This window comes from Armigeres subalbatus, chromosome 3 (assembly GCF_024139115.2).
Source record: "Armigeres subalbatus isolate Guangzhou_Male chromosome 3, GZ_Asu_2, whole genome shotgun sequence".
In the NCBI taxonomy this organism is placed as follows: domain Eukaryota; kingdom Metazoa; phylum Arthropoda; class Insecta; order Diptera; family Culicidae; genus Armigeres; species Armigeres subalbatus.
Genome location: NC_085141.1, coordinates 41,540,552 through 41,562,646, shown reverse-complemented (window position 1 = coordinate 41,562,646; position 22,095 = coordinate 41,540,552).

Below are 22,095 nucleotides of genomic sequence, written 5' to 3'. Positions count from 1 at the left end.
CTGACCATGAGGCGGTACTACTATTTATGCTCTTTTAGACTTGACAGCAGATAATTCTTTTGCAACACCAGTTCAGTTCAGTTTACGTGCAAAAGATCACAAGACAGTCTAAAAGCCGCTTGGTGCGGTTTAGCAAAACTCCGACTATATGACCTTATGCATTTATTTTTAAGAATTGTTGTCCACTATAAGTTGTCACGCAAATAACGACAGCATGTTTCAATAGTGTTTTTGAAGCCAGTTTGATATGTCAGAAGTGTTGAATAGAAATCGAGTAAATCTGCATTCCTAGCCTTGCTTCCATGCTTTCCTATCAATTGAATTTTCTAAAACATTCTCTTCATCGGAGCACGGAAAAAATCTCGATTTCGCAGCTTAAAGTACGCTGACATGATAGTTGATTGTCAACTTATTTCCTGGAGTTAATTACCCAGCACTTTTTCAGTTGAATTTCGCCAAGCCCTCATTTATTTTTAAGATTAAAAACATCCTTATTACCAGTGTTGTCCTACACTCAGGGCAAAAAAATCTGCTCTCTGATTTTACTCCATCTAAACGTTTTTATAGTCTTAACAAAGTAAGTTCAACTAATAGGAGGATATTTTAATATTCTAGATGTCATGTCAATCGTTTAGATGGAGTAAAATAAAAGAGCAGAATTTTTTGCCCTGAGTGTAGGACAACATTGCTTATTACAGAGCAGTGTGAAGCAACATTATTCTCACATGAAGTTTAACATTAAGCTCGTTTAAACCTGCGAAGAAGCAACACACATTTGCTAGTTTAGTAGCCCGCCCAAGCAGCACGTGCAACATCTTTCAAAAAGCTGCTTGCTCCTAATAAATTACATTAAAGATTCTGGAAATGCATCAAGTCTCATTAAAGCCACATTCCAGTTTCAGAAACAAACAATGTTTCATTTTCGTTCCACTGGTATCGCAATTTGCAACTTTTTGGATAATTATTCTTTTGGTTCAATATGTGACATATCAGAAGCAAAACAGATTAGTTGCACAAATAAAATATCATTTCGTTACACTACTGTTGCCACAATGTTTCAGATACCGCCATCGGGGGTGACAATGGGTCTGGGGGTGAGAATGGGTCATCGCTCTCACCGGAAATCTAAAGGTCATAGAGAAAAATCGTTCAAAAAGGTCTCGCATATTTTAGTCTTCTTGTCCTCAGATACATTAAGTCCATTCTTCAAGCATTCTAAGTAGTTAAAACAGTGACCCATTCTCACCCCCATTTGACCCATTGTCACCCCGACGACGGTATGTTGCAAAACGCGTTATGCTCAGCTGCAGCTCACTTTAATTTTTATCAGTTCCGCATGTTCCCTTAGAAATACAATAAAGCTACACATAACTTTGTTGTTTACATTGTGCACTTGTAGGCAGAATATCCAAATAGGTTTGGTGGTGTGACGGTTAGAGTAAAAGGCTGCAAATTGTAAGGTCAATGGTTCGATTCTCAAGTGGTTTTTGTGTTTTTTTTCTTATCATTGTACACTCAACCAGCGGTTGTCAGATTTTCTAACAATTCTGGATATAAGAATCTATCAAAACCTGTAAACTGGGCAAATGCGAGATTGTTAGAAGCTTAGAAGCTTTCAAAATTGTTAGATTTTTATATAATATTTGTATAAGAATCTAGCAATTTTGCATATGTCCAGTTTTTATACATTATTCTTTTTTTATACATTATTCTTATACAGAATTGTTGAAAAATCTAACAACCACTGGTAGGGTGTAGCCGTATATAGCCAAAAGTCCAAAATACATCATTCACCCTAACTGCAACCAAACGCTTGTCGGAATCTTTGTGTTGAAATTTTACTTCTTGCTGTTATTGTCCGACGGCCTTTTTATTGTCCGACGGCCTAGAAGGAACTTTTTAGAAGTCCTATTGAAGGAACTCTCTAGAAGACAGGGAGAAGAAATTTATTTTAATTCATATGAGAGAAATCGTGAGGGAGAAGTTCCCCACTGTTATTAGAGGGAAGGGTCGTTTGGCCGATGGCCATTTGGCCGAATAGGCTGAAACCCATCTGGCCGAAAGTCATTTGGCCGAAAGGGTCATTAGGGCGAAAGGGTCATTTGGCCGAAAGGGTCGTTTGGCCGAAAGGGTCGTTTGACCGAAAAGGTCGTTTGGCCGAAAAGGTCATTTGGCCGAAAGGGTCGTTTGGCCGAAAGGGTCGTTTGGCCGAAAGGGTCATTTGGCCGAAATGGTCATTTGGCCGAAAGGGTCATTTGGCAAAAAAGGTCATTTGGCCGAAAAGGTCATTTGGCCGAAAAGGTCATTAAGCCGAAAGGTTCATTTGGCCGAAAGGGTCATTTGGACGAAAAGGTCATTTGGCCGAAAGGGTAATTGTCCGAAAGGGTCGTTTGGCCGAAAGGGAAATTTGGCCGAAAGGGTCGAAAGGATCATTTGGCCGAATAGGTCGTTTGGCTGAAAAGGTCATTTGGCGGAATAGGTCATTTGAAAAGTGAGAAATTAGGAGTGAGAAGAGATTAGTTTCAAATCTCATTCCTCATTTCTCACTTCTCCTGTAAAAAATGAGGAGCGCAAAGTGACTAGTGAGACGTCTCACTCTCACTTCGCGCTTCTCACTTTTTCCAGCGAGAAGTGATAAATGAGGAGTGAGAAGTGAGACGTCTCACTTCTCACTCCTTTCACTTTTAAAATTACCTATTCGGCCAAATGGCCTATTAGGTCAAATGTCCTATTCGGTCAAATGATCCTTTTGCTTTAATGATCCTTCTGGCCAAATGACCATTTCGGCCAAACGACTTTTTCGGCCAAATGACCCTTTCGGCCCAATGACCCTTTCGGCCAAATGACCCTTTCGGCCAAATGAACCTTTCGGGCTAATGACCCTTTCGGCCAAACGACCCTTTCGGCCAAATGATCTTTTTGGCCAAATGATCCATTCGCCCAAATGACCCTTTTGGCCAAATGACTTTTTCGGCCAAAAGACCCTTTCGGCGATGTGTGGGGATGTGTCTGTCTTTTTCAAATTTGATTTATGAATCGCTGGGAATACTGATATATAGGTCGAAAGATATTAGTTTACGCGTGGAGATCTGAAGGCCAAAACTCCAGGAAATGCTTGAAAGACCTGAAACATGTGGCAATAACATATTTAATTCTTCCTCTTCTTATTTTTGGCATTACACTCCGGCACTAGAATTATTATTTATATTGTTTTGTCCTATTGGATTAAATAAATCCAAAAGTCTTTGGTTTGAAAATAAGTTTAGTCGATTTAAAAATTTGTCCTTGATTTTATTGGAAGTTAAAATAACTGCATACGACTCCAAGAGCATTGTTTGGGCTTTCACCCCCATGTACCTGTCTGCTGTCTGCTGGTTGAAACGATATTTACACTGGGTAGTGAATCTCAATAAATCGACAGACGGATGGACGGGATGGAAGAGCAATGCTACACGAATTTATGACAAAAGGTCGAAAGACAAAAGGTCGAAAGGACAAAAGGTCGAAAGACAAAAGGTCGAAAAGACAAAATGTCGAAAGGACAAAAGGTCGAAAAGACAAACGTCGAAAGGGATAAAAGGTCGAAAGGACAAAAGGTCGAAAGGCACAAAAGGTCGAAAGGAACAAAAGGTCGAAAAGGACAAAAGGTCGAAAAGGACAAAAGGTCGAAAAGGACAAAAGGTCGATCAAGAACAAGTTGATAACGAGTTGGGTGTATTCCGAAAGTATTTATGAAACGCTTTTAACTTCAAGTAGAAATAACACACTCATCACATCATTCAAAGTTGAAGAATGAGCAATTTTCAAAGAAGGAGTAATTATTATGAAACAATATTATGAATGATATGGAAATGCTAATATCATCTTCCAAACTTGGACGTACATGTTCATGATAGCATTAGAGGCGAAAGTATAGAATTGGCCAGCCAGTGGAGATATATCAGCTTCCACACTGATATTCTTCCCTCCCCCTTCATACGGGAGCTTGGCAGAAGGAAGGTCGTGTGATATGTGCCATCACAAATATTGCCCTCCGCTCGCTTTCAAATCGACTTCTATAAAAACATTCTTCATGCCTGCCTTATCCTAACGGAACTATCAATTCTATACTTTCGCCTCTAATGCTATCATGAACATGTACGTCCAAGTTTGGAAGATGATATTAGCATTTCCATATCATTGTAAATCGTTTAACTTCACGTAGAAGTAACACACACGAAATCATTAATATAGAATATTATGAATATCTACATAGTTCTGTTAGAGATAAAATGATTGTTGATTTAGGGAATGAATAAAACTTGTATTGCGCGAGACAGAGTTGTCCTATACAGTTGGCAAAACAGTTGCTCTTTTATTTTAAGCTATTTTAAGCAATTAAATAAAATTCATTCAATGAGTGCAAATAATAGATGAAAATCTTGGTTTTCTGAATGTCGCTTCGATCTGTCAAAAGGTGCACGCATTGAAAATACACCGGCGTGTAATATACGCCGGTGTACTTGATGTGCGGCGTGCACCATTATGACAAATCGAAGTGACATTTAGAAAACTCAACATCTATCTATTAATTGTACTCACTGAATGAATTTTATTTATTTGTTAAAAATTGTGAGAAATAAAAGAGCAGAGTTTTTGTTAACTGTGTAGGGCAACTCTGGTGGTAGATTGACTCTCTCCGTTTCAGTTCCTTGTCCGTTTCGACTTTTTGATCTTATTGATCTTTAGTTTCTTTCGACCTTTTGTCCCGTTCGACATTTTGTCCGTTTCGACCCTTTGTCCCGTTCGACGTTTTGTCCTTGCGACCTTTTGTCCCTTTCGACCTTTTGTCCTTTTCGACCATTTGTCCCTTCGACCTTTTGTCTTTCGACGTTTTGTCTTTCGACCTTTTGTCCTTTCGACTTTTTGTCTTTCGACCTTTTGTCCCTAACCCATGCTACACACTATCCATTTGACCATTACTCAGCGACGATCAGAAAACGCAGTTTTGCCATCGGTTCTATTTTTACGGCGACGCACACTGGTTGCGACTTCAACAACAAACGACATGGACACAGTTTGGGTGGATGTTCTCTCGTGCTGGTCAGTATGACTACCTATCTCGCATTCATGACGTCACCGATGTCGATCATCAGAGAAAGGTGGATGGATGGTTTAATCTGATGAAGACATCGGTGGCAGTCCACACCGAGCGGTTTATACATTAAAGAAAACCTAAACGCTAAATTAAATAATTATTAATTGTTTTAGATGTAATTAAATAATGATTAAAGTTTAAATTGAGAAATACGTTATTTTTTTCGGTTAGCAGAAACCCAATTTCGTGCCTTGTCCTGGGGTTTTATCGTTCATCCTTTGTCGATACGGAAGCAAAGTTCTCCGATAGTGCCTGGGCGATTGTGTGATTCCTGAACGAGTTTTGGTGGAAATTGTGCCTTCAAAACTGATTGTGTCCGGAACTTTTAAATCGGCTTTTGGAGCCTAGTCGCGAGTGTAATCCTTCTTGTGATAATCCTTCGAAGGTAGGCCCGGACAAGCATGCCTACTCCAAGTGATAGGCACAACAGAGCAATTGAAAAGAAATTTAAAAAAGTCTTGTGCCGAAAATGGAAGATTTCAGGAGACAGATTGGAAGCTGAGGTTCGGCCAAATTCGACGTGATTTATTTACTCAGTGATTATCGGTCCGCAAGCAAAGGGTGACAAGATTTATGGCTTCTTGAGACCGACAACTACTTACGACGATAGCAGGTGAGAGCTGCATTTTGTATTCGGAATTTTGCACATTTTGTCAAATTGATCAGAACCCCAAACTTATATTTATTAATATTGGTAACTGCGCTGATTTTTCAACTAAGGATAAAAATATCACATACTGCTCCTGGACTTCATCTTACAGCTTCTATGTTCATCCCGTCAAAAATAATGCAATTCAAATTAATTTTATTTGTTTCTTATGTTTGTGTTTTTTCAGCAGTGAGCACGCATTGAGATGAATCTATGCTCATTGTGATAGAAATGGGAATAGTTCTCGTAATGGTATCTTAAGTCTTATTATCTTAATTATTCAAAATCAGTAGTGAGCACGCGGGATAGCAAAAAAAAACATCACGTATTAAGCCAAAACTGTTTGTCTTGTCAATGTTATTGATATAGAAGCATGGTATTAACAATGGAACAAATGACTTAATAATAATATCATCTTTTTACCTGGAAATTACTTTTCAATGGTTGCTTACAGAATTTTGTATATTTTTTAAAACGGATAGGTATGAGAATTATTTATACGAAATTGCAAATAAAATTTGATGTTTGGAAGGAAAATCACTGGTAGGATAGTGGTTTTCTAATAACGTAAACAAAATAAACCACCCAAGTAGGTGACCGATGTACCATAAAACAGTTTTCACAGATGATGATTCAAATACAAATTAGACAGCATGTTAAACGTGTCTCGGAATAATTCGCATGATTAATTTCGCACCTCGCAGGGATGTACGGCAGTTTCACTTCTATTGCAGAGAACTCGCTGCAGTTTGTCATTTACAGCAGGAACCTACCCCATCCACCCGGCCAAAGTCAAAGATCAAGTGCCGTTGCATCGTTTTACCTGACGCGAGACCCCGAAGCGCTAACTGCTGCAGTTGATGCCCAGTTCATTCCCATCCTCCGCGGTGCCTATCGGAGTCGATTCCAGTCCGTCTGGCGAGAAGCAATCAGTCTAATGATAGCCCCCTGAGCCCCGTCCGTTTTAGCACCTGCTTTAGTTAATCACCATCCTAACCAAACCGAACCGAACCTGAACGGAGCTGGATGGACAAAGCGCGGACCGCAGCGAATCAGCAGCAGCAGCGCGAAAGGAGTGCCCTCCTTGAAGCCTAGGGAAATCAATTTTGCTCAGCAAAAATACCTAAATCGGTATACGACATGCTGCTGATGTTGGCGATGATAGCGCCGAGCGATGATGGTGTCGACAGCGTGCTAATGGAAGTGATGGCCCCCTAGTTGAGCTGATAGTAATGAGCAAATGGGCAGATTTTTGCTTCCGGCTAGATCATTAATTGGCGCTAAGGAGAGTGTTATTCCCCATATCGGGTAAGGAAGAAAAACAATTATCACTTTGGGAATAAAACGGATTCGTGTTAGCCCAACATTCGAAAGGACATAACAGGAAAAATTCAATGATTCCAGTTTTTCGTCTACATATATAGTTAGGAACATAGTACATCGAAGAATAACGGGAAAGTTTATGTTTTGGCCGTTACGCCCTTCAAATGTATATGAAGTATATGAGCCAACCAACCGAATTGCTTCGGTTCCTGACTCATTGCAAGCCATCTCATTAAACTGTGGGAACGCGCAATGACTGCGTCGGTGGCCGTTTTGTCGTTGATCGCCGGTGAATGACACGACAAATTGTCCTCTTTCAGATTCAATCAACACAAACCGCCCACAAGCTCTGCCCTCACAGGCCACTCGACACACGGCGACATCATATAGCTCATAATCCCTCCCAAATGAGCTAAAGATTCATATCTTCATGATGTGTCCGATGTAAATTTACAACCCATTCCGTCATTGGTAGTCGCTCGTATGTAAATCCACACGCGTCGATCCGCACACCGGTTGATAAATCTCCGTTCGACTACCAGAAGACTGGGTCTATGAGTCTGGAAGTCAAACGACCGAACCGTGCTGCATCTTCACGACCAGCCACGGCGGAGCGTCACTAAATTAATGTATATTTTATTCAGCGTAAATTCGTGTCATCTACCGGGGCATAAAGGTGGTGGTTCCCACTGGGAGCGACAAATTGCCACCGAACCGAGCGCCACCGATCGGAAACCTTCTCGGGGTATATTGGAAAACAAAAAAAAAGGAGTTGTACGGAAAGGAAGAGTCAAGCAATCTCGAAGGGAAGGTCTTGCTTGGCCTTTATGCGCCTTCAAGAGATGGCATGCATGAGATCCAGATGAGTTGTAGGAACTGGTGTTGGGATGATGAGTAGCACTAAATTACAACGGGTGCTGTAAATATTTTATGGGCGCATATTTCACGCGCTGTTTATTAGCTGTGAACCGTTGACTTTGGGTGGTGTTCTATTAATATCCACAGAAAATGTACCTGAGTTTCTGGAGAAAAGGAGTAGTTTTATAAACAGAACAACATTTATGGCTATGTCTGGAATGTCTTCACTTGTCATAAGACGACTTAGTACTATCCAACTTAGCTGTCTTTAGTTATCCCACTTGAGTCAACTACGATGCAATAAAGACGGCCTTATGGTTTAGGTCAAATAACGTATCTGTAAACAAGTTAAGACATGTGAGTGAATGCATCAAAAGCTTTAAATGATTTGCAATTCACTAAGCATATGCGGTATTTCGAAAAATTTCGTTTCAGGTGGTTTGAAACGGAATTTCGCGGAATTTGAGCATGGCGAAATCTAATTTCTTGATTTCGTTTCGTTTCGTTAATTTGCATAAATTCTAAAATAAATTCCGCGGAATTTCTAAACTAATATAAGGTCACTCCTGACGGAATCTAATTTTCAAAGTACTCGCGTTTTCAAGGGCACACCATTTGATACGGAAGCAACGCACAACTGTCATTTTTATTTTTTCACGCATGCTGCGACGCAGCAAAGCAGAAAAAATAAAAATGACAGTTGTGCGTTGCTTCCGTATCGAATGGTGTGCCCTTGAAAACGCGAGTACTTTGAAAATTGGATTCCGTAAGGAGTGACCTTAAACTAATATCATACTTCAAATTACTCAAAATTTCGTCTGCGCCGCTGACAAAAAAATCATAGAGGCTGTTTGTTGCCTATATATTCACGCCTACTATTTACGTAACCACATTCCGAGACAAGGGGCAACCAACTCTAAACTTTCCGATAATATTACTCATTATCCCTCAATATTATTTCGTGATATTTCTAGTATCCATGATTTTCGTCAAACAAAGAAATGGTTGCTAGTTCGGTTGTTATGGCGTTTGTCAGTTAGTTGATGAAACACAGTGCTCCCCCGTATTGGAAACACCTGATTTCTACCTTTTGCAGATTCCAGAAAACTTTCAAACCGCATTTTATATTTCTAATGCCATCAAACCAAAAAGTGGGCCTAAAAGTTAACTCAAAAAGTATTAATAATAGAAAAGCCCTAGCAGCACAATCCAGACCGATTTGGTTGCAGCAACTCAAATGTGACTAAATTCGATTACATATGGGTCACATAAACTTGTGTGCAACATGTGTGCTGCTCGGGAGGTTGCTTAGCGATTTTTTAAGAATTCAAAGAAGACAGAAATTATGTGTTGCCTAAATCTGGATGGATTGTATTGACTTGGTGCCGTTGTGTTTCCTACCTTCCCAACCAGGGCTCTTCGATCAATTTACCATAGATGCGGAGTAGTTTTTCTCTAGTATTTGTTAGTATTTAGGAAAGTTTAGAGTTAGTTGCCCCTTGTTCCGAGACAATAAATACGTATTTAATATTCTTCTAGAAAACATCTCCAGTGTTTGGTGGAAATGTTCAATGTTTTTTAGGTTATCCTATTTTTAACGAAAATGCGTCAGATTTAACGCAATTTTTAGTACGTCAGGCTTAGAGTGTAAATGTTAGTAATAGGAATTAGTTATTCTGATGACTTTCCCTAGCAGGCGCCCTTGACGAAGTCTTTTCTGGGCGCCTCTTTCGAACTAAAGGCCTTCACCTCCACTTAGGCCTTAAACCAAGTTCAAGCGTATGAGCAAGCACCGTTCAAGATTTACGCGAGCATGAAGAAGGCCCTAAGAAAAACAAAATGTGCAACATTTTACATTCAAACTACAATTTGAATCTCATCGAAAGTAAGAATAAAATTTCTAGAGGATTGAAGATGCTTCATATAACTTACACAGCTCAACAAGATTTTGTCCCTTACACCAAATAATGTGTCCCTAGTAGATTTTTGCTCGCTGAATCCGAATCTGATTTCAGATTTGCTCTAACACGTCGAGATTTTAAGATATACTTCAACAAATGTCGTAAAATCAATGATTTTGGTCATTTTAGAACAGCCATCGTTAACCCTATTACTTACTAGAATTACTAGTCAATCAAGGTCCAAAATGGATCACAAACATATAATCTTTTGAAATGTGGTGAATTTTGAACAAGTTAAACACAATAAGTGTGATTTATCAATGTTAGTTAGTGAAAGTTATTTAAAAATATGTTTTATGCAAGCCACCTTGTATACAAGCCTGGTTATTTTCTGTGAACGGTTTTGAGAGGAAAGCAACAAGAATTCAATATCATAGTTTGTCCAAGGAAAAAAATAATATGTTTTCATTGAAGTAACTTCTACTGAATATAAATATGATATTGTATTTCCTCTGGTGCGATAAATTTTCAATTATTGCACAAGTGATATGGTGTATTTAATTATTCAATTTATGTCAATTTATGCTCCTTTATTATGTTCATTCGAATAAAGCAAGTACGAGAACTGTACGCAGTTCTATATATTTTGATTATTCCTGCTATTTATGATCATTCCAATATTCCTATGATAGAAATTTGGGCGGAATTAGCAAAATCAATCAACGAATCGATAAGTTGGTTTTCGATCGTTCTTGTGTATGATGATTGCATACAAGCTGAAGCGATGTTGACGGCTACGCAACAGAAACCGGAAAACGTCAACAACCTACTCGTGCGTGGGGGACTTTGTATTTGATTCGCTTTGAAAATGCTGCGTGGATGTTGCAATAATCCCAATGCAATTTTTTAAAACTATGATCAGCTTATAACATTGAAAAAGGAAAAGTTCACAATTTTTATCAAGCTTTGTTATGTGCTAAGACGCAAAGTTATGCACCAGAAAAAAAAAACTTGGGCTCCGCTCCACTTGTGTGCTGTTCAACATGTTACAGTTACCCGAGCATATGGTTGGATGATCCGCCAATTCTGCACTCTGATAGGTATTTCTCTAATTTAACAAAACAACGGCATGAATGAGAGAATTTACGATGAAGTTACAAAATGGTTAAGTTTCAACTTATTTTCCGAGTGCTGAAATGTATTTTATTAGTCAATGTGGCTTGAATGCTCTGGTAGGGGATCTAGTAGAGGATTTGAATACGTTAAAATTACACTCCGATCTTTTTCCTTGTTGATTAAAAGAAAGGAACTTTATGGATCATCATGTTCTCACTATATTCTAGCACAACCAAGGAATGTAATTGTCGCTGAAAAATGCAAAAAAAAAAACAAGCGACAAAAGAGACAAGCGATAACTCTTTGTCCTCATCTGCAGAGGATAAAGACATTATTGCGTTCCGTTTTATTTGCAACAAACATGGAGAGGTAATTGTTGTGAACTTTTCAAACTGTGATAACTTCACAGATAGAAAAATCCACTGAAATTTACGCTAAAAATCATGCACATAAATGGAACGCCATTATTGGCGTAATTCCACACGGGATATTGCCTAAATGTATACAATTTTTGACGTGAATCGTCAATATTGAATACAAGTTGTAAGCAATCTTGTTAGCAAGAGGACCATTTCAGCGTATAATGGCGTAAATTTCCGCATGTCAGGTTTTACGCGCTGTTTATTTTTCATATTTTTTTTCTGTGTTGTATATTTCAGAAGTAAAACACAAATCTCGCTTAACTTTTCAAAAGGACCTAAGTAACATTTTTTTCATGAATTAATTTGAATAGCGCAATCAGCACAACAACATGAAAGCTATTGATTGCGCTATTCAAAATAATTCATGAAAAAAATGTTACTTAGGTCCTTTTGAAAAGTTAAGCGAGAAATCATGTCAACAGATGTTAATGTCTACCCAACAAACATTGGAGTCGGATAAAGCGCTTATTTAGCGAAAGATAGCCTTCTTCAGCCAAAAAACTAGCTTGTTCAGCTTTAATTGTTTGTTGGGTAAACTATGATAACTGATACTTATTTAACCAAAACCATCATCGGAAGCCGACTGCTTCTCAAAATGCACGGCAGGCGATCATTGTCCTAAATATTCTGTTGCAGTTTGGGACAAACGCTTATTGCGTTTGCGAGTTGAGTTTTTCTCAACATCTACAAGAGAGGACAATATTGTTGTCATTGGCAATGTTGTTATTTTACATTCCTTGAGCACAACACAATTGAACCGTTTGTTTGAGAAACTGTCTATGTAACATTTTTGGCCAAAATGAGATTTTTATATATTCTGAATCCTCTTCCAAAAATACGTATTCTGGCAAAAAATACGAAAAAAAATTTTGTTCAGGAATGTATGAAATTTTTTTCGTTTGTTTGAGAAACTACATAAGTCCACGCACTTTGAAGAGCAATTATGGAGTACTGTTTACAGTTTTTGCACTGGAAGTGCCTCAGGGTGTTCAGTTTTGCCAAAAACTAATGATCTGTATCGAAGAAATCGAAAGGTTCGGTGCCAATTTGTCCAAAAACAGTTTTTTGTTGTTTTCTCGAAATTGTGTACAATGGGCTTATGCAGTTCTTAAAACGAATGATTCAATTGGAACATGTTAACAGATTACGTGTGGTTATTGGAAGTTGATCGATCGAAAAAAAAAAACAACCAGAAATCGAGCAGAATAACATTTTAGGAGGAGGAGAAATGTTGAGCATAAAATGAAAAAAAAAACGTGGATATTTTATTAAAAGTCTATTGAAACATATATTTACAAACTGACTAGTATCTCTATACTTCATTTAACATTTTCTTATCCCAGTTCCTCTGGCCTCATGTTGTGGAATTTTTGGTGGCCACGAGTGGTGATGGCGTTTGCATGCAAGTTTTTGAAACAAACTTGCATGGAATATTTTTAAATTAAATTTATTTATTTATTTATTCAGACTAAGGCCGAAGTGGCCTGTGCGGTATATAAGAGTCTTCCCCATTCGGCTCGGTCCATGGCTACACGTCGCCAACCACGCAGTCTACGGAGGGTCCGCAAGTCGTCCTCCACCTGATCGATCCACCTTGCCCGCTGTGCACCTCGCCTTCTTGTTCCCGTCGGATCGTTGTCGAGAACCATTTTCACCGGATTACTGTCCGACATTCTGGCTACGTGCCCGGCACACCGCAGTCTTCCGATTTTCGCGGTGTGAACGATGGATGGTTCTCCCAACAGCTGTTGCAACTCGTGGTTCATTCGCCTCCTCCACGTACCGTCCGCCATCTGCAACCCACCATAGATGGTACGCAACACTTTCCTTTCGAAAACTCCCAGTGCGCGTTGGTCCTCCACGAGCATCGTCCAGGTCTCGTGTCCGTAGAGGACTACCGGTCTAATGAGCGTTTTGTAGATTGTCAGTTTGGTACGGCGGCGAACTCTATTCGATCGAAGCGTCTTGCGGAGTCCAAAGTACGTACGATTTCCAGCCACTATGCGTCTCCGAATTTCTCTGCTGGTATCGTTATCGGCGGTCACCAGTGAGCCCAAGTACACGAATTCTTCAACCACCTCGATTTCGTCACCACCGATAGAAACTCGTGGTGGGTGGCTCACATTGACCTCTCTTGAGCCTCTTCCTATCATGTACTTCGTCTTCGACGTGTTGATGACTAGTCCAATCCGTTTAGCTTCGCTTTTCAGTCTGATGTAGGCTTCCTCCATCCTCTCAAAGTTACGTGCCATGATATCAATGTCGTCGGCGAAACCAAATAACTGGACGGACTTCGTGAAAATCGTACCACTCGTGTCAATCCCTGCCCTTCGTATTTCGTATTACTCCCTCCAAAGCGATGTTGAATAGCAGACACGAAAGACCATCACCTTGCCGTAACCCTCTACGGGTTTCGAAGGGACTCGAGAATGCCCCTGAAACTCGAACTACGCACATCACCCGATCCATCGTCGCCTTGATCAACCGTATCAGTTTATCCGGAAATGCATTTTCGTGCATTAGCTGCCATAGCTGGTCCCGATCGACTGTATCATATGCGGCTTTGAAGTCGATAAATAGATGATGTGTGGGCACGTTGTATTCGCGGCATTTCTGCAATACCTGACGTATGGCGAACACCTGGTCTGTGGTAGAGCGTTCATCCATAAATCCCGCCTGGTACTGCCCCACGAACTCTCTTGCAATTGGTGTTAGTCGACGGCATAAAATTTGGGAGAGTACCTTGTAGGCGGCGTTCAGCAATGTGATTGCGCGGTAGTTGCTACAATCCAGCTTATTGCCCTTTTTGTAGATGGGACACACGACACCTTCCATCCACTCCTGCGGCAGAACCTCATCCTCCCAAACCTTGGTAATCACCCAATGCAGCGCTCTAGCCAGTGCTTCACCACCGTGTTTAAACAGCTCTCCTGGTAGTTGGTCAACTCCAGGGGCTTTGTTGTTTTTCAGCCGGCCGATCTCCTCCTGGATTTCCTGGAGATTCGGAGCCGTCGCATGGCCTGCACGCGTGTCCCTAGGTTCATTACCATACCGCCACCGTTGTCTGCCATATCGCCATTCAGGTGCTCTTCGTAGTGCTGCCGCCACCTTTGGATCACCTCACGCTCGTTCGTAAGAAGGTTCCCGTTTATGTCCTTACACAAATCGGGCTGTGGCACGTGGCCCTTACGTGAACGGTTAAACTTCTCATAGAACTTTCGTGCGTTATTAGCGCGGTACAGTTCCTCCGTCTCTTCACGGTCTCGATCTTCCTGCTGGCGCTTTTTCCTCCGGAAAATCGAGTTTTGTCTGTTCCGCGACCGTTTGTATCATGCCTCGTTCGCCCTCGTGAGGTGTTGCAGCAATCTCGCCCATGCTGCATTCTTCTCCTCAACTAACTGCTCACATTCGCCGTCATACCAGTCGTTTCTCTGATCCGGAGCCACCGTGCCTAGTGCAGCGGTTGCGGTGCTTCCAATGGCGGATCGAATATCTCTCCAGCCATCTTCAAGAGATGCTGCGCCTAGCTGCTCTTCCGTTGGGAGTGCCACTTCCAGCTGCTGCGCGTAGTCTTGGGCTAGTCTACCGTCTTGTAGCCGCCCAATGTTAAGCCGCGGCGGACGACTCCGACGCGTGTTGTACACCGTCGAGAGTTTTGAGCGCAGACATACTGCGACGAGATAGTGGTCGGATTCAATATTCGCACTGCGGTAAGTGCGTACGTTCGTGATGTCGGAGAAGAATTTACCGTCGATTAGAACGTGGTCGATTTGGTTTTCCGTTACTTGATTAGGTGATTTCCATGTGGCCTTGTGGATATTCTTACGGGGAAGAAAGTGCTTCGGACTACCATTCCGCGGGAGGCTGCAAAGTTTATGCATCGTTGGCCGTTGTCGTTCGATACGGTATGCAGACTATCCGGTCCGATGACCGGTCTATACATTTCCTCCCTTCCTACCTGAGCGTTCATGTCACCGATGACGATTTTGACGTCCCGCAGTGGGCATCCATCGTATGTCTGCTCCAGCTGCGCATAGAACGCTTCTTTCTCGTCGTCGGATCTCCCTTCGTGTGGGCAGTGCACGTTGATGATGCTATAGTTGAAGAAACGGCCTTTTATCCTCAGCTTGCACATCCTTGCGTTGATTGGCTGCCACCCAATCACGCGTTGGCGCATCTTTCCCAGCACTATGAAGCCGGTTCCCAGCTCGTTGGTGGTGCCACAGCTTTGGTAGAAGGTAGCCGCTCGATGCCCGCTTTTCCACACTTTCTGTCCTGTCCAGCAGATTTCCTGCAGCGCTACGACATCGAAGTTGCGGGGATGTAATTCATCGTAGATCATCCTGTCGCAACCTGCGAAACCTAGCGACTTGCAGTTCCATGTTCCAAGCTTCCAATCGTGATCCTTTATTCGTCGCCTAGGTCTTTGCCGATTGTATCGAGTCGTATTATCTTCTATGTCGTTCGTAATAGTTGTTTATTGGCGGCTTTATTTATTTATTATTATAGGCGGCTTATTGGGCCTGCGCAAACCTCCTGTCTCGTCGGAGGGCCGTCGTGTCAGGGCTGTTTAGCGTCCCACCTAACACCAGGACTTGGGCTTGTGCGCTTTGAGCGGCACACGGTCGCTTTGGCGGAGCCTACTTGCGGATACATGCACAGCTTTTTATAGAGGTTTAACAGGGCCCACTGTCAAACCCCACCACATCCTAGGCAGGCGCCACAACTCGCAGATGGCCTGGGGAGGGATCGTCAAGCCCTTGGACATAGTCCCTGCTGCCCCCTTGAAGACCTTGACCGGTTCAAAAATCGAATATGTTTGTTAACGCATGTTCCACATTCCTCATATGACAACATAAAACCCAAATTCATTCCCCCAGCAGTGGTTCTGCCTTTCTCGCATGAAGCCATGTCAATATCCTTTTTTAATCAATCCACCATTTTCTAACTTCTGAAAGCAATATCCCATCGTATTCAAATTCAAAAGTAATATACTACACAGAAAAAATAAAGTTTAAAGAACTCAACTTTGAGTACGAAGTTCAAATTTTTAGCTTAATATTAGGTAGTTTTCTCACTCCCTCTCATGAATGATATTATAAACAAAGAGAGCTGCATCGACCCAACGTGTGCCGTTTCGTGGAAGAAGCCAAATTTGAGTTGTTTTCACCATAGTCTCGAGTGAGTGAAAATAACATAAATTTGAGTTGGTGAAACTCCATAGTGGGTGAAAATTCAACACGGGAGTAAAGGCAAAGTACTCACCTGTTTTTTCCGCATTTTACTTATTTTTGGCTTCTTCTACGCAAGGGCGGATTTGAGTGAAAGGAACCGTAAAGTGAGTTGTTTCGCGTTTCCGTGTAGGCTTTACTTCCTGTCGAATCCAACTTGTTGTGAGAAAATCGATTGACGATTATTATATGACAATGATAACACAAGGACAGACAGACATTTGCTTAGTTTGTCGAGCTGAACTGATTCTAACGGTATGTAACACTATGGCTCGTCGAGCCTTCTAAAAAAGTTTGTTTTGTAGTGAAATGATGACTAATCGAAGCCACACACACACACACTCCAACATGTTGTACAACTTTTACTCGGTTCGGTCGGAGTAAAAGCGGACAGTCTGTGACAAATGAGAATTATGAAGGGAGCAGGAAAAAGGGAGAAGTGTTGAGTGGAAGGTGAGAAGTGAAAACATTCGAAGTAGGAAGTAAAAAATGTGAAATTAAAAACAATTGACAAATGAAAAGCAAAAATTAAGGAATGAAAATTTAAAACCGGGAAGCGAAAAGCGAGAACTATGATAAAGAAGGCAAATAGTAATGGGACTAAGCTGTCAAGTCTCAGATGTTCAAGCAATAATGTTTTAACTACCCGACGTTAGGGGTTTGTTTTGGCAGCCTTTTTCTGGGGAAATTAGAAGAAGGCTGCCAAACACAGCCGAAACGTCGGGCAGTTAGAACTTTATTGTTTGAACATATGAGACTTTAAAGTCCCGTCACGGTGTCTTTGTCCAAAGAAGCTTATTTTCAAAAAATCAGTATCTCTACAACACCCACTATACGAAAGTATAGGTTTTCCTGTTTCACGTAGGTGCATTTTTAAAATGTTCTATAAAAGGTAATTTTTCCATACATTTTTGGGGGTGTTAAATCGGCTACCATTTGATATTTCTCTGGAGCTTGCACCAAAAATAGTGAAAAAAATAAAAATGGTTCTAGATTCCCGATAGAACATTTTAGTTTACCCACTATATGAAACAGGAGATCATATACTTTCGCGTGGTGGGTGTTTAAGAGAAACTGATTTTTGAAAAATAATATTTCCACACAGATACACCTTGACCGTCAAACGGGGGTTACTCCGCACCATATCCTAATGGAGACGCATAGATTGCTTCGTGCATCTAACTTAACAATGGTATTGATTCGGAGGAACGAAGAATATCTTTGTTGCAACATGTCCCGAGCAGCACAAGTCAGACAAAAATGGCAAGAACTAAGGGTTTGTCATTTGCATACCGTTCGAACGAACGTTGACCAGACGATATTTGACCGAATGCCGCTTGGTCGAACGGATTTAAAAAATATCCTCTGATTGCGAGTAGAGAAAAGTGAGAAATATGCAGTGTGATAGGTAAGCGAAATGAGAGAATTGCAAAGGCATCAGACATTCGTTGAAAAGTAAGGTTTGAAAAGTGAGAAGATATAAGTGAGAATCCAGGTGTTCGAAGTAGGATGTGAGAGCTGAGAACTGAGAACTGAAGAGTGAAAAATAAGCAGTGAGAAGGTAAATCTGAGAAGTCAGATGTGAGCTATGAGATAAAAGAATTACGTAGTGCGAAGTGAGGCATGGGACTTTCTTCGAAATGTGAGATTAGATAAGTGAAAAATTGAAAGTGCGAAGCGTGCGAAAAGTGAGAAATAAGTGAGGCTGTATTGTAGAGTTTCCATCCCGGGACATCCCGGGACGAAAAATCCCGGGATTTAGGAAAATTCGGGATTTCCCGATTCCCGGGATATTATTTTTGAAATCCCGAAAATCCCGGGATACCCGGGACAAAAAATCTTTTTTTACTTCAGGCTTACTAATAGTGTGTATGCTCACAATTTTTATTTGCATTGAACGCCCAACGCCAAGGGGAACTCCCTCACAAAGAAAACACAAGACTAGAGTTTTCTTTACCCTATGGCGGTCTACTGACTGATACTTCTGCCAGCAACTGCAGCTCTCTTATAGCTAATAGCTAACAATATTCCTTGATATTACAAAAGAGCAGATACATCTAACTGGTGTATAATTCCTGCTTATCTTCCGTCTACAACGATGAGTCGCACACTATCTGATACATATTTCAGCACTTCTCAACACAGCCTGAAATATTTTGTAAATTTACATTCATTTTGATGCACATATTTGGAGCATAAAAAGGACGCAAAAATAAAAATTTAATTGATTCATTGATCGATGTGAAAATAGTTTTAATAAATCAAGTAAAGTTTATATTTGCTTTTCTATTTTATTTTATTTTGCGATTCTATTTTACGTGTAATTTAATTATCATTTGTGCACGCCTCGTTAATCTTCTCGGCCCTCCTAACACCGAGCTAGTCATTTTGAGCTCTTCGACCCCTATGTTTATGTTTTGGTCCGAGTTCCTTCTGGACTTCTGCTGACCAGTTTCTGAACTGCGTTCCACTTCTCCACCGCTTGACACATCCTTTGGATAAGATTATCCGGAGTTGTGTCCCGCCCGCAAACGTCTATCATTGCTCTTCTTTCGACGTCGAAACGAGGACATACGAACAGTATGTGCTCTGCAGTTTCGTCAACACCTGAGCAGTCAGGGCAGATGAAGACCTCCGCGTGTCCAAACCTGTGGTGGTACTGTCGGAAACAGCCATGGCCTGACAGGAATTGTGTCAGATGGAAGTGAACCTCCCCATGGGGTCTCCCCACCCAGCTTGATATGTTAGGATTCAGCCGGTGGGTCCACCTACCTTTCGAGGAGTTATCCCACTCGCGCTGCCATCTGGCAACCGAAGTCACCCTGGTACGTTCGCGGGCTCCTCTAGTGCCACGTAGGTCAAAGCACTCCTCGTCTTCCCGGATGACCAGCCCGACTGGCATCATACTCGCTATCACGCAGGATGCGTCACGCGATACAGTGCGGTAGGCCGATATCACCCTGAGACACATCAAGCGGTAGGTGCTCTCCAGTTTCTGCAGGTAACTGGTTACCCCCAGTGCTTTTGCCCAGGACGGGCCGCCGTACCTAAGAATAGATGCGGCAATGCCTGCCAGTAGCCTACGTCTACTGGCGCACACCTGGGAGCTGTTGGACATCATCCTCGATAATGCCGCCACAGCCGTCGTAGCCTTCTTGCACGCATATTCGACATGGCTACCGAAGGTAAGCTTGTCGTCTATGATGACCCCAAGAATCTTCAGACTCCGCTTTGAAGTGATCGCGACGTCTCCCACGTGTACAATTGCATGTTGTGCCGACTTACGGTTGCTGACGATAACCACCTCCGTCTTATGTTGAGCGAGCTCAAGGCCTCTCGCACTCATCCAGTCCGCCACAGTGCTGATCGCGTGTTCTGCGGTTAGCTCTACTTCGGGGATTGACTCCCCGTAGACCTCTAGGGTTACATCGTCACCAAAGCCGACGATCTTCACACCAGGAGGAAGGAAACTTTAGCTTCAGAGCCCCGTCATACATCAGGTTCCATAGTACCGGGCCCATGATTGACCCTTGCGGGACTCCTGCGGTAATGGGAACACTTTTCTGACCGGCATCGGTCTCGTATAGCAGCACTCGGTTCTGGAAGTAGCTTTCCAAGATCCGGTACAGTCCCACCGGCAGGCTAAGCCGGTGTAACGAGAGCGCGATGGCATCCCAGCTTGCGCTGTTGAATGCGTTCTTCACGTCCAGTGTCACCAACGCACAGTATCGAATTCCTCGCCTTTTCCGTTGGATCGCTACCTCTGCAGTCTTGAGCACTGAGTTGATAGCGTCCACCGTGGACTTACCCTTCCGAAAACCAAACTGGTTACTCGACAGGCCATCCGTACCCTCTGCGTACGGGGTGAGCCTGTTGAGAATGATCCTCTCGAGCAGTTTACCCGTCGTGTCGATCAGGCAAATTGGTCTGTACGCCGATGGGTCGCCCGGAGGCTTCCCGGCCTTCGGCAGCAGTACCAACTTCTGCCTTTTCCATCTCTCCGGGAAACGACACTCATCCAGGCATCTCTGCATAGCTAGCCTGAACATGTTCGGGTTCGCTATGATCGCTGCCTTGAGTGCACTGTTTGGAACTCCATCGGGGCCTGGAGCTTTGTTCATCGTAAGGGTGTTAGCCGCTGCGAATAACTCTTCGTTCGTCACCGGATCCACCATTTTGGCCACACTCCCAGCGCCTTGCACCGCAGGAGGAGGCCAGGGACTTGGGGCTCGGGATGGGAAGAGTACTTCGATAATCCTCGCCAACCGGTCCGGTGACCGTTCGGGGGGTGAAGGGCCCCCTTTGGTCTTGGCCATCACGATCCTATAGGCGTCACCCCATGGATTCGCATTGGCACCCTCGCACAGGTTGTCGAAGCACGCTCTCTTGCTGCTCTTAATGGCCTTGTTAAGGGCCAGTCTCGCAGATTGGAACACTTCCCGGCGGACCGCTCTTTCCTCCTCGGTACGGGCTCGTTGCGTCCTACCCTACGTCTAGCCTTGAGGCAGGCTGATCGTAGGGCTGCAATTTCGGCACTCCACCAGTATGCCGGGCGTCTGCCATTTCTTGGCAGGGCTTTCCTCGACATAGTAGCATCGCACGCGCGTGATAGGACAGCTACCAGCGCATCCCCGCTTAGACTGTCGGTGTTGGCTTCCAGTCCCAGGGCCGCGGTGAAAACTTCGCTGTCGAAGTGAACATCTTCCGTCTACAGCGAGGTGTCTGACACTACCTAGTATTGCCACAGAAAATACGCTGCTTAAATGAAAACTTAGAAATGGTCTAAATCCAATATATAATACAAACAATCAAGCCTGCTCCGATGGACAGCGAACGCGTCTTTTCGAACTCGGTGAACATTTGTTCCAGAAACCCTACTTTCCGATACAAACGCAAATACTATTGAAATACGCAAATACTTTTTGAAGTCAAACCAAGTATCGATTTAAATTGAAATTGAATTTAGTTTTAATTTGAATTCTGTATCATCTGGCCTTTCTAAAATATGAACTTTACCCCTAAACTTAAAAAAAAACTTTTTCGAAACAAAAAAATTATATTTTTAAAAACATCGAAAATTCCCGGGATATACAAGAATTTTCATCCCGAATCCCGGGACAGCAAAAATGGCCGGGAAATGGAAACTCTACTGTATTGTCAATAGATCCAAACGTCATTAGGCCGAATAAAAGATGAGTAGTGAGATGTGAGATATGAGAAGAGACAAGAGAGAAGTGAGAAGTGAGAAATGTGAAATAAGAAGTGAGAAGTGATAAGTGCGAAGAGAAAAGCAAGATGTGGTATGCGAGGAGTGTGAGGTGAAAAGTGTGAATACAGCAGTGAGAAGTCAAAACTAAGAAGTGGGATGTAAAATGTTAGATAAGATAAATGAGAGAGAATTGTATAGTGTAAAATGAAGCATGAGACGTTCTTCAAAAAGTGAAAGCATAAAAGTGAG